We start from the raw sequence: 11,203 nt of genomic DNA on the forward strand, positions 1-11,203 counted from the left end.
TAATTATGTGTTAAGTAACAGCAATTTTTTATTTAGGGTCATCATAAATATTATTTAACAAAAACTAAAATAACGTAAAACTTGAAGTTAACTAATAAGTAAATTAATGAATGTGAATCCTTCGATGATTGTATTGATCATGGTCCACATTGCCAATGCTATTGGATGCGTCAATTGGACTAAGACTAGTAATTATTTCCCTTTATTTGGGTTGGCTTTTGGTCTAAAATTGGAAAAAAGGTATCAAATTTGCAATTTCATAGTAGTTTTGGGTAATACTGATGATATTACAGCGGAGGGATAGGGGGTGTAAAGTGTCTTTCTGCAGAGCAATCATTGTGTCGGAAGTGAGATTTTCACCCCAGTCATGACTTCAAATCCCCGTAGCAAAAAATCTAAATGGTCAACCCCCTACACAATTATGATGAGGAGATTGCCAAATGTGGTCCCCATTGTGCCTATAAAGATTGGAACCAACGGAATGTTGAGCCAAAAGCTATAGCCTGTGATGTTACAGACGTTTAACATTGAAGTCAATGGGCAAATAATTGCTACTCTGAGTCCAACTGAATCCTGTACATGTATACGAGTACTCTCCCTTTGTCCACGGTTAAAGTCGCCAATTACTAGCACACATCCTGTCTTATTCCCCCCCCCCACCACTCTCATTTTTATCGTACAGGTGGGTTCAGTCGTCATTTTGTCTGATTGTTGCGTCATCAGCATTGGACATGACGTGATCTTAATTACCGTCCACACCGGAAAACATACATAAATACATTTTCGGTGACATCCAGTTTTATACTGTAAACAGAAAATTGAAATCTTGTATTAAGATAGTTGTGTAACCCGATCCAGTCACTGACCATGAGGTCGCGTTTACTGGAATCAAAAAGTGCTCATCAACCAATTTTACATTGGATGTTAGTTTTTCTCTGAAGACGGGCGTAATTGAATGGTTGTACATATATATATCTGCCTTCTACAGTGATGTTGTTTTAAATTGAAACACTTACGTTCGGTTTATAATTGTAACTTCTTATCGTCTGACGATAATGATAACGCTGATAATCACTAATACCATTAGTAGAAGACTTCCTACAACACTTCCAATAATTATTGACGTATCTGAATTGATGAATACACTTTATTAGAAATGCAGAATTCAAAGATAATCAACCACTTATTCTCGTGCGGGATTTTATGATATTCGTCTCACCCGAGGTCCCCAGCACAATTCTTCCCTGATGTAAGCACCGTAATGTTGATTGACAGAAGCAATTCATGTTAATACAGAACATGTATACTAATGTACTAAAACAAACTGAAAATATTATCTAAATAGTATTAATACCTAAGGTATCTCTGTCAGGTCTTGGCTCTTCATTGACCTTTGGCGTAGAAGAAAAGGGGCTATTTAATGGGATGTCTGTTACCGACGGCCCCTGTACTGTTGGTTCGACAAAGGGTTGCGCGGGTGTACTGGACACTGCAATTTGAGTAAACAATTAGATGTGAACTTACTAGTTACTTTAAAGAAATGAAATGGAGTTTAACGTCCTACTGTTCTGCTCCTATACTGGGCTAATGAAGACGGGCATACACCATACAGCGTGCTATGAGGGAAATTTTGCCCGGGCAGCGGCACTACCGCCTACTCTTATATCGAATTCCAACTGCCAAGGTTACTTTAAAGAAGTAAAATGTGACTAGTTACTTTGAAGAAGTAAAATGTAAACTTACTATAGTTACTTTAAAGAAGTAAAATACTTTGATTTTATTCAGCTAAACAGCGTTAATGACTAGACAATAAACTAGACCTAGTAACTGTTCATGCATACGATTTTTGAAAAGTTGCTCAGCAGGATTTGTACATTAATTTTTTTTTCGTTTCTGCTGGTAAGTTGGATAAAATAAAATCTTTATTATAATAGTTACTACACCACAGATATAATGGTTGAATCACTTTAATTTTTGTATGACTAAAAGATATGCTACCAAATTGGGAAACACCACGAAACATTGAATGAAACACACAAAACGTACGGTGGTCTGGATATAATCCTTTTAATCCTCTAGGTTCATTGGCTAGAATGATAAATACAGAAAATATTACAGTACCTGGATTGCAGTCGTACTGAATGAAATAACCGATCTGCTGGAACGATGATCCATTAAAACATGCCGTTCTCGTAGTCGTTTGACTGCAATACGTAGAGTTCAACAAGAGCGGTGAAAGCAAATCACAGGTCATTTTCCCTCTACACTGGTCATCTAACTGTAACTGGTCAACTGAACTAAATTGTACTCGGCATATACTAGCATTACACGAATTCCACAGATGAATCGTACAGTTAATAGTGCTGCATGCAATAGATAAATATTTGAAGACATAAAAAGCGAAATCACTATCAATCGTTTGCCTGTTTCTGCATTTAAGTTTATTCTGGGTGCAATCTACGTTATCTGATCCTTTTTATGCGTATCTTATAAGTTCTAGAAAAATAAAAGTTAAGAACCTCTTATATCGATCGCCTCGTTATTCGTCTCTAATGAAGATGTTATGTACAACTGCAAATGTACACTATTACAATTACTGGCTATAAGTCATTTAACATGTTTATGTTGCTAGGATACACTTGACGAGGATGCGTTACAGTTAAGTAAATACTATAGTAAGAATGACGACGGATGGCAACTATGCCCTAGCAGCATAAACATAGTAAAATGTTAAGATTCCAACGTACACCGAGGCTTCCCCTTGAAGTACTTTAGATCTTACGATTCCAACATACACAGAGGCTTCCCTGTCCGATAAACAGAGAGGTTACCTCTGTGGGACTTCCTCAGTTACAAGGTTCCAACATTCAACTTTTAGGTAATTTCGCAATCTTAAGGTTCCAACTTACATATTATAGGCTTCATCCTATACGTTGCTGACATACAAAGAAGTTTCATCCAGGGGTAGTTCTCGATCTAAAGGGTCCAGTATTCGCATTCGGAGAGAATACAGCTTGTGGTATATCCTCGATCTTAAGGTTCCAACAAACATTATAGAGAGTGAGACCCCCTCCCTCCCTCCGATCTAATTCCTCTGTCGCAAGAGGCAAATCAGTTGAAATAGTTATGTGGTTAGAATAATCAAATGAATACTAATCCTGACATTTTGCTTTAAAATTTAACCAGATTTTTTTTAATAACACAATTGTCTGAATACTAACCTATAGAGAATGGAACACACACTATAGTAAGAAAAAAACTTCCCAGGTGCTTATGTATCATTTCTGCTCTGAAAAAAAAACTGTGATAATTAAGGCATGTATTGGAACGCCTAATCATATTTCTCTTTTGACAATTCAGATTTTTAATGAACCTGTAACATGAAAATTAATAACTGAAAAACCGAAGATTTTCAATCCTACCCCAGACCATTTACATTTGTGCAATTGAAATACGATGTGTGATAATCGCTAGTAATGTATCCAATCGGCGGCTGTTTACTTGGACCGTATATCTTGAATGTTTTAAATATCCACTGTTAGATTGTCAGATATCAAAGTCTTATCGGTTTCTGGAGTTCTCGATTATCAGATGGAACGAAAGAGAAGGGCTAACTAGCGTAGGAACGCCGTAAACGATATAAATTCATCCAGTTAGATCTCTTGGATCCCTTGGGTTCCATAATAAACAGCCCCGTTCTATCTTATATACGCATGCTTCTTTGCGGCGGTCTTTTATTTACCAAAGATTGGTACTGATTTCTATACACAAGGCACCACTTGAGCCCTTGAAGTCTGGGACAGAAGAGCTTAAACTTTAGAGAACACACACATGGTGTATTAATATAATTTGCGTCTTCCTGCAAGAAGTCAGAAAATGTGCATATGACACCTTGCTTTAGAATAAATCATAGACCCTAGCTTGAATAAGCTCAGTGTAACTCATGATATTACGACATAACAAAGCAATTAAGCCAAATAATATTGAATGGACGGGTATGAACATTTGTTAAATATTATAAGGTGTTGAATAGTGAATACAAAAATCAAATAGACATAGACCTACATTCTATGAATGCATTCTTAATATAGAATTGTACTCATTTTAATATAAACATATTTTCATTGAATCTAAGATCAATTATATGCCGTTTGAATAGATATTCTATGCTGGTAAATATGCATATAATGGAATAGACAGTAGTTTGTGTCGTATAATACAATTATAAGATAGATAATTTTACATATTAAAGTTCTATAAATTAAGATTCGATCTGCAATGTGATTTCAATTAAGTTACTGTTAAGGATTTCGTTATAATTTATAGTAATCATCTGCTTTTTTAAGCAATTTATTTGGAACTATAATGATATTTCTGTAAAAGTTATATTTTTATGAGATAGGCACGACACAAGCCATATAGGGGCGGGGATCGGTCAGTTGGTTGATTCGATGAGATTCGTAGTCACGGACTCACGGTAGGATTGATGCATAGAACAATTTAGCAGTTTAGCAGATGAATCTGTGTAAACCAGTTTCAGGCTGGTGAACGTGGTTTTGAATTTTTCGTATTTAAATTAATAACAATTTTGTTCCTATCTCGTTTTTTACTAAAATGTAAAAAAGTAGAATCTTACGTGATATCTTCTCATATAGAAAAAGTTACCCATCTTATTTTCGTCCTTGTTTCTGGTAAAGAATGAGAATTAGTTATTGGTTAACTTTTCATTCATATTTTCACATAAGGGACGATTTCACTTTTCTTTCCTTGTGCGCGTTGTGGCTATTTTGATATATTGTTCGAGAAGGAAGTGAAGTATTCTGTTATTTAAATATACATGAAATAAAATGAAATGGGGTTAAACGTCCTACGTTTCTGTTTCATCTATGGGCTAATGAAAACGTGTATACGCTATACAGTGTGCCAAGAGGGAAATTTGACTCGGACAGGGGCGCTACGGCCTACTACTCTTATATCCAATTCCAATTGCAATGGGATCTTTTACGTGTACACTAGTGTGTACCCAGGACATCGGCTTGTCGTCCTTTGTCAAGCCCTTCGTCCTGCAAAACTACCAATAGGAAACCACGGCGGAAAACTCAATGAACTTACCCGACCAACACCAGACTCGCACCCGCGACCCCCAGGTTAGTGAGCCAGTGTCTTACGCACTGGGCCACTGTGGCTCCAAGTTCATTGTGAATTTTCAGCTTCCCCCCCACCTCACCACCTTGTGGTTGATTGTTCAAAACCTTCTATCACAGCCCTACGAAAGTGAACAGGAGTTAGAGTATTTTTGGGGTCATACTGTTTATATAAAATGTACCCATTGACAAATGCAACCTCTCCCATTCTGTGACATAGAGGGTGATACCACTTAGAAGTTTGGCCAAGTCTGCCCTTCTCTCTCTCTCGCCACTCCGGCCATTTGATTAATATAATCTTCTGCAATTACTGTTCTTTTCAGTTGGAAACCACCAACTCCCACTCTGTATTGTCTGTGTGGACAGTAGATAACAAGGATACCTGCTTTGTATCATGCCATGCGGAAGCTACTAAATTGTTCTTGCGCATAAATACTGGGTCATCACCTTTCAATAGATCAACTTCAGCTTTCTTTAGTCTTGTGGCATACCTATTCGATTAGGATTTATCCATATATACAACGTGGCCCTTTATTATCAAATCCATCTAGAAGTTTCATTACAACCTCTTGTGTGAGTGGGACATTTTTGTCGCGAATGAAAGAGTCTTTTCCTGTATACAAAATCGATTTGCTTTGGTAGCCCGCCTTCGCATCACACAATACAAATTCCTTCAAACCCCACTTCGTTGACTTTGCTAGCATATATTGCCGAAAATGTATCCGGCCGTTGAATTTTATGATGCACTCGTCTATGCCAAATAGTGACGGCACCTTGTGTATAGGATCATAACCATGTTGCCCCCTGTGGATATAGATTAAATTATTCGACAACTGAAAGAATGATGACATTAACAAATATCTGTCTCTTGTCTTGGCGAAAATATAAGCCAGTAATCATTCAGGGAGAATTTGCTGCAAAGTCCCATGCAGTTCAGACTTGAAGAGTCGTGTACGCTTCCACTTCTGAAATATTAGTCGGAATCCATCTGCGATATCGTGAATATTCCGGTAAATCATTCTCGTATCGAAGACCGTATTAGCATATATGTTGGTCTCAACGGCTGTCAGTTAAACTCATCAGCTGAAAATAATCAAGAGGTATTTTTACTTTACCAATAAATATTTTATCAGCTCTACCCCGAACAACGTTTGGCAACCTGTCTGGGATATAATCATCGTGCATAGGATACTCGATCCAACAAGGTATATTTGCATTGTTATTTTCATTATTTCCAAGTCTATATATCAGCTACATATTCAACGCCTTTTCTAGTTTGATATTTCGTGGGTCGTTTCACACTTGTGCTCTGCTCACCTGGGCCCCTCCCCCCCCCCCCCCATTTACGATTATACCAGAAGAATTATTACTAATTATTACTTCAAAATCGTCATATTCTGATACCCAAGCTAAGAGAATAGCCTTCAAAGCTTTGATACCGGAGTCAAAATCGTCATATTCTGATACCGAATCTAAGAGAATAGCCTTCAAATAAGCTTCGTGGGCCAAGACACTTCATATAGAGTCTTGATTTTCTATGTCGTCTTACGTTTCTACCTTATTCAGAGTAAGTAGAAATCGGTAACTTGGATACTACTATCCTAAACGTCCCGTTTCAACTGGTCACTTTTTCCTACATGTCTGTGTTGAATGTATCATGAGTTTCTCTGCCCCTGTCAAAGCACCCATTTTATTAACCCAGGTAGGTTTATATTTTTTTCACTTGACATGACAATATTAAATATGACAATACCTTTCTAATCTAAATTCTGTTTTATTTTTATATCAATTACAAATAAGATAATATAATAAAAATAGCCAAGTAATAAATTTAAGTTATATTTTAAAATGTATATTGTCTAATTTAGTTTGTTTATCTTTTAGTGTTGCGCATCTTTATTCTTTGTAATATATGGTTTTCGGACGATATATAGTCTTTTCCAGGATATGTTTCTTATCTATTTCATTATTATATGTAACATGTGTATGGTTTATTGTTACCTAGCTGTAACAGGCAATATATCTTTATTCATGTATAATTTCTTACTAGCTTTAGAAACTACATGTACATCACTTAATAGTTGTGTTATCTTTGCTCCCTTTTTTTTATCTAAGCTGTTTTAGTTATTTTATTATTTCATTGCTCTTCTTCTTTCTGTATAATATTGGATCCTGTTCTTTGTAGTGTAAACAAACTGCATCCTGTTGTTGAGTTTGATAATGGTGTTATCTCCCTTACACTAGTAAACCGTAAATTCTTTTCTCTTGTCAATGAACACAGAGAGTGGGGGTGGGAAACATCCAGTGTAGACTAATCTATTTTGTTAAGGTCAGCTCAATTTTTGGCAAGGTCGCTGAGATGTAAATAAACTGCTGCATGAAAGTTGGTCTAATATTGGGAATTGTGTGCCAGATGTTTTGTTATGGAACTGGTCGGATGTGTTTATGATTTTGCATGTTTGACATCTGGGGTGGCCACAAGTTTTCGTTTTAACTGCTAATTGCATATTGTTTGTTTCTTTGGCGGCAAGTTCAGTTGTTGTTGTTAGGTAGTTGTATTTTACGTCCGCTTCCACCGAGGTGATATCGCAGACAATAACATGTTATGTATACAAGGTGCAATAATTTACAATGTGATTAGTGAAAAAGAGGATAATTAGGTTTATATATATATGTACAGAAGACTATAGATAACAGCAAGAGACATGAGATAGCGGGTGCAAAGAATAAAGAGGTGCCAGTGGCCGTTTACAAAACAGACGAATTTGTAACAAAACAGACATGAATGTTGACGAACATTTGGACAGAGACAAACATTTAGACATAGTATGTACATATATATATATATTTATTTTATGATCAGTAGTGGAATACTGCGTTTTATCAGTGAAATAAAAGTGTTATTCCACTGGCTAGCAGTAGTCCATGTTGTTTTTACCTAAAATGATTGTAAAATCATAAAATAAATAGAACATTTGTCGTTTTGTCAAACGACCAATATCCTTTATATATTTAGGTCATTTTCGTCGGTCTGGTCGATTTGTCCGGTTGAATGGCAGGGCGGTGCAACTCTTCCTTGGGGCTTGTTGGTGAGTGTAAGGCCTGGACCATTCTTCCTTCCATTTGGTTTTGTTGTCCGGTATCGTGGTTGATTTCGTCATTATTCCTGTTGTTCATTCCTTTGTTGTTGGTTCTCTGAAGGAAGAATCCAACGCCTGGAAAGAGAAAGCTAGAGAAAAAAGAGTAGCTGGTCTTGTTTTTATTTCGTCTAGTAAGGCTTCGGGGGGGGGGGGGCTGGGTTAGGAGGGAAAAAAATGCGTTTATGGCAAGTTAGTATGATATACATTCAATCAAAATTTATTAGGAGTTAATAAATACAATAATACATATATGGTGGCTTAATATGATCTACAATCAATACTTATTTAGTCAAATAAATAAAAGTGTAAAGAATATTTCAGGGTGTGTAGCGTTTCCCTCTTATGGGGACATTTTTGCGCTATCACCCTGATTTATTAATTAATAGTTTTATTTGTGGTGTAGGACAGGTGGCGATTCCCTCTAGGGGACGATTTTTCGCTTCATCCTACATTGTATAATTTGATTTATTAATTTTATCGGAGTTTTATTAGTAGTGTAGGGCGGTTTACGCTTCCTTCTAGAGGACATTTTTACGTTCCGCCCTACTGTTAATTGATTAATTTTATTATTTTATGTATTTGGTCTTGCCTATATTTATTATTAGTGTAGGGCGGTTTACGCTTCCTTCTAGAGGACATTTTTACGTTCCGCCCTACTGTTTAATTGATTAATTTTATTATTTTATATATTTGGTCATCCCTATATTCTCAATAAAATCCCAGACAAGTTGTGATGTCCAGTATCTATCGTCAGGTTGTGGGGAAAGGAGAGATTTGAGACAGAGAGTTTTTCCCCTCTCTTCTAGATTCTTAATTACGGATTGACGTTCTTTGTTTAATTGATTACAGTTGATTAGCAGGTGTGACGTGGTCGCAATTTGTCCACATGGGCATTTAATTGGGTTCATTCCCATATCGCCGACTCACCGAGTTTTAGGGGAAAAATTTTGGTCGACGTTATGGGAATGAGTGGCCAAGAACAATAGACCCAAGCTGAAGGATAAACCACGGTTTCCCCTTGTCAGTGATGCAGGACGGAGGGCCTGACAAGGACAGCTGTCTAGTCGTTCGGATGGTACGAAAAACCAAGGTCCCGTGTACATATTGGCGTGCACGTAAACGATCCCTTGGCAGTTAGAATTCGATATAAGAGTAGGCCGTAGCGCCGCTGCCCGGGCAAACTTTCCCTCATAGCACACTGTATGGCGTATGCCCGTCTTCATTAGCCCAGGTTAGGAGCAGAACAGTAGGACGTTAAACCCCATTTCATTCATTATAGTCAGATTACATAATTGGTCTATGAACGTTTATTTAATCTCATTTTTCACTGAATTAAAAACAAAAGATACCACACAATGGAGTAGATAGTAATTGGACTACAGTGGATGCTAACAACTGGCATTCGGATTCATTTACTTTATTTGATATTAATGTCTGTGTAGTTATTATTTTGGTTAAAATCTAACTGATAAGGTTATAGATCATGTCCAAATTATTAAATAGATGTGTTACTATCACTTAATTATCCAATTAGATATTCTCGACACGTAGTAGGCCTACTGCCTGTGATGTCTGTCTCGATGCAACAAAAACTTGAGTGGGCTACATTAAATATCAAGTTATTCCCGTTAAGGATACATCCGCTGTATAATAATCATAATTATCCAATGGAAAATAGTTTATTTTGATATCTTTTTGCCACTTTCCGAGTTTTCCGAGTTTTGTATTTTCGTATAGGCCAAAATACAAAACTCGGAAAACTCGGATATTTAATTGGCTAACTAAAGCACACGTGTGAAACATTTATAATAAAAAAACTTAACCTGTAATTGTTTCCTTATTACGTTGATCCCCGGCTTGACATTGTTTATCATCTTTACTTCCTTAAGCGTAGGTTATGCTTTCTTCCATGCTGTTGTCATCAGGGCATAAATCTGACAACTCTGAAGCATGATCTTTAATGTTGAGGGGCAAAAGGTGCAACCCTAGTTGTTGGGGACCGTTGGATAATCCTGGTTCTTGGGGGCTGGGGGACGGGTTGCCAAATGGTTCGCTAAGACCCCTACGCGCAAGAGAATTATTGAAATAAAATTGAACCACATGTAAGTCCCGAAATGACCTAGATTGTGTCGAGTGGACTTTAAACCCCATTTCTCTCTCTCCTGTTTGTTGGTGGTAACAGTACAACCCTGATTGTTGGGGGTAACAGTACAATCCCTGGTTGTTGGGGGCCATGGTATGATCCTGTTTGTTGGGCGTAACAGTACAACCTTGGTTGGGGGGTCGGATGGCTGAATGGTTAGCACGTGCGCGTTGTATCATAAAGTCTGTCATTGAGTCAACTGGCGTGGTTTCGATCCCCGGTTGAACGTGACAAGGAGTAGGGTCGCCTGACCAGCCCCGTGGGTTTTCTCCGGGTCCTCCGGTTTCCTCCCACTGCTAACGAAATGAAATGAAATGGAGTTTTATGGCACGTCAGCTCCAACCGGGCTATATGGTGCCAAACACATGGTGACTTTGACGAGACAAATTAAATCAATATCACATAAATATATTTACCGGTATATACATAAATAAAAACAAGTATCACAGACAATGTTGTTAAAAATAAATATAAATAAATATAAGTCCTTTATGTATATAAATAATTAAAAACAAAAATACGGATATATATATATACAATTAAAATTTGTAATAAAAGTTTGTCTCTTTTAAAAAGTTTAACAATTTCCCATACAACTCCGGTTGAGCAAATAATTGATGTAGTGACTGGCAACGGTAATAGTTTGATCTTACATTCTTGAGATGATTGCACTCAATCAAAATGTGCTTAACTGTCAAAGAAAGGAACATGACAGTGAACACATTCTGGTTGCGGCTCTCGCTTCAAAATGAAAATGTGAGTTTAAAAAGTATGAC

The 11,203-nt window shown here is 37.0% G+C and overlaps 1 long non-coding RNA gene across 1 annotated transcript; it reads right to left on the bottom strand.

The window, feature by feature from the left end:
- Nucleotides 1–777: 777 nt before the first annotated feature.
- On the bottom strand, nt 778–2,346 carry LOC130010686 (uncharacterized). The gene is made up of 3 exons (XR_008785962.1): nt 2,122–2,346; nt 1,355–1,489; nt 778–1,128 (listed from the first exon to the last, which is right to left on the bottom strand). It is a non-coding gene; the product is annotated as an uncharacterized LOC130010686 (long non-coding RNA).
- Between the last annotated feature and the right edge of the window lie 8,857 nt (nt 2,347–11,203).

Source organism: Patella vulgata, chromosome 2 (assembly GCF_932274485.2).
Source record: "Patella vulgata chromosome 2, xgPatVulg1.2, whole genome shotgun sequence".
NCBI classification, from domain to species: Eukaryota; Metazoa; Mollusca; class Gastropoda; family Patellidae; genus Patella; species Patella vulgata.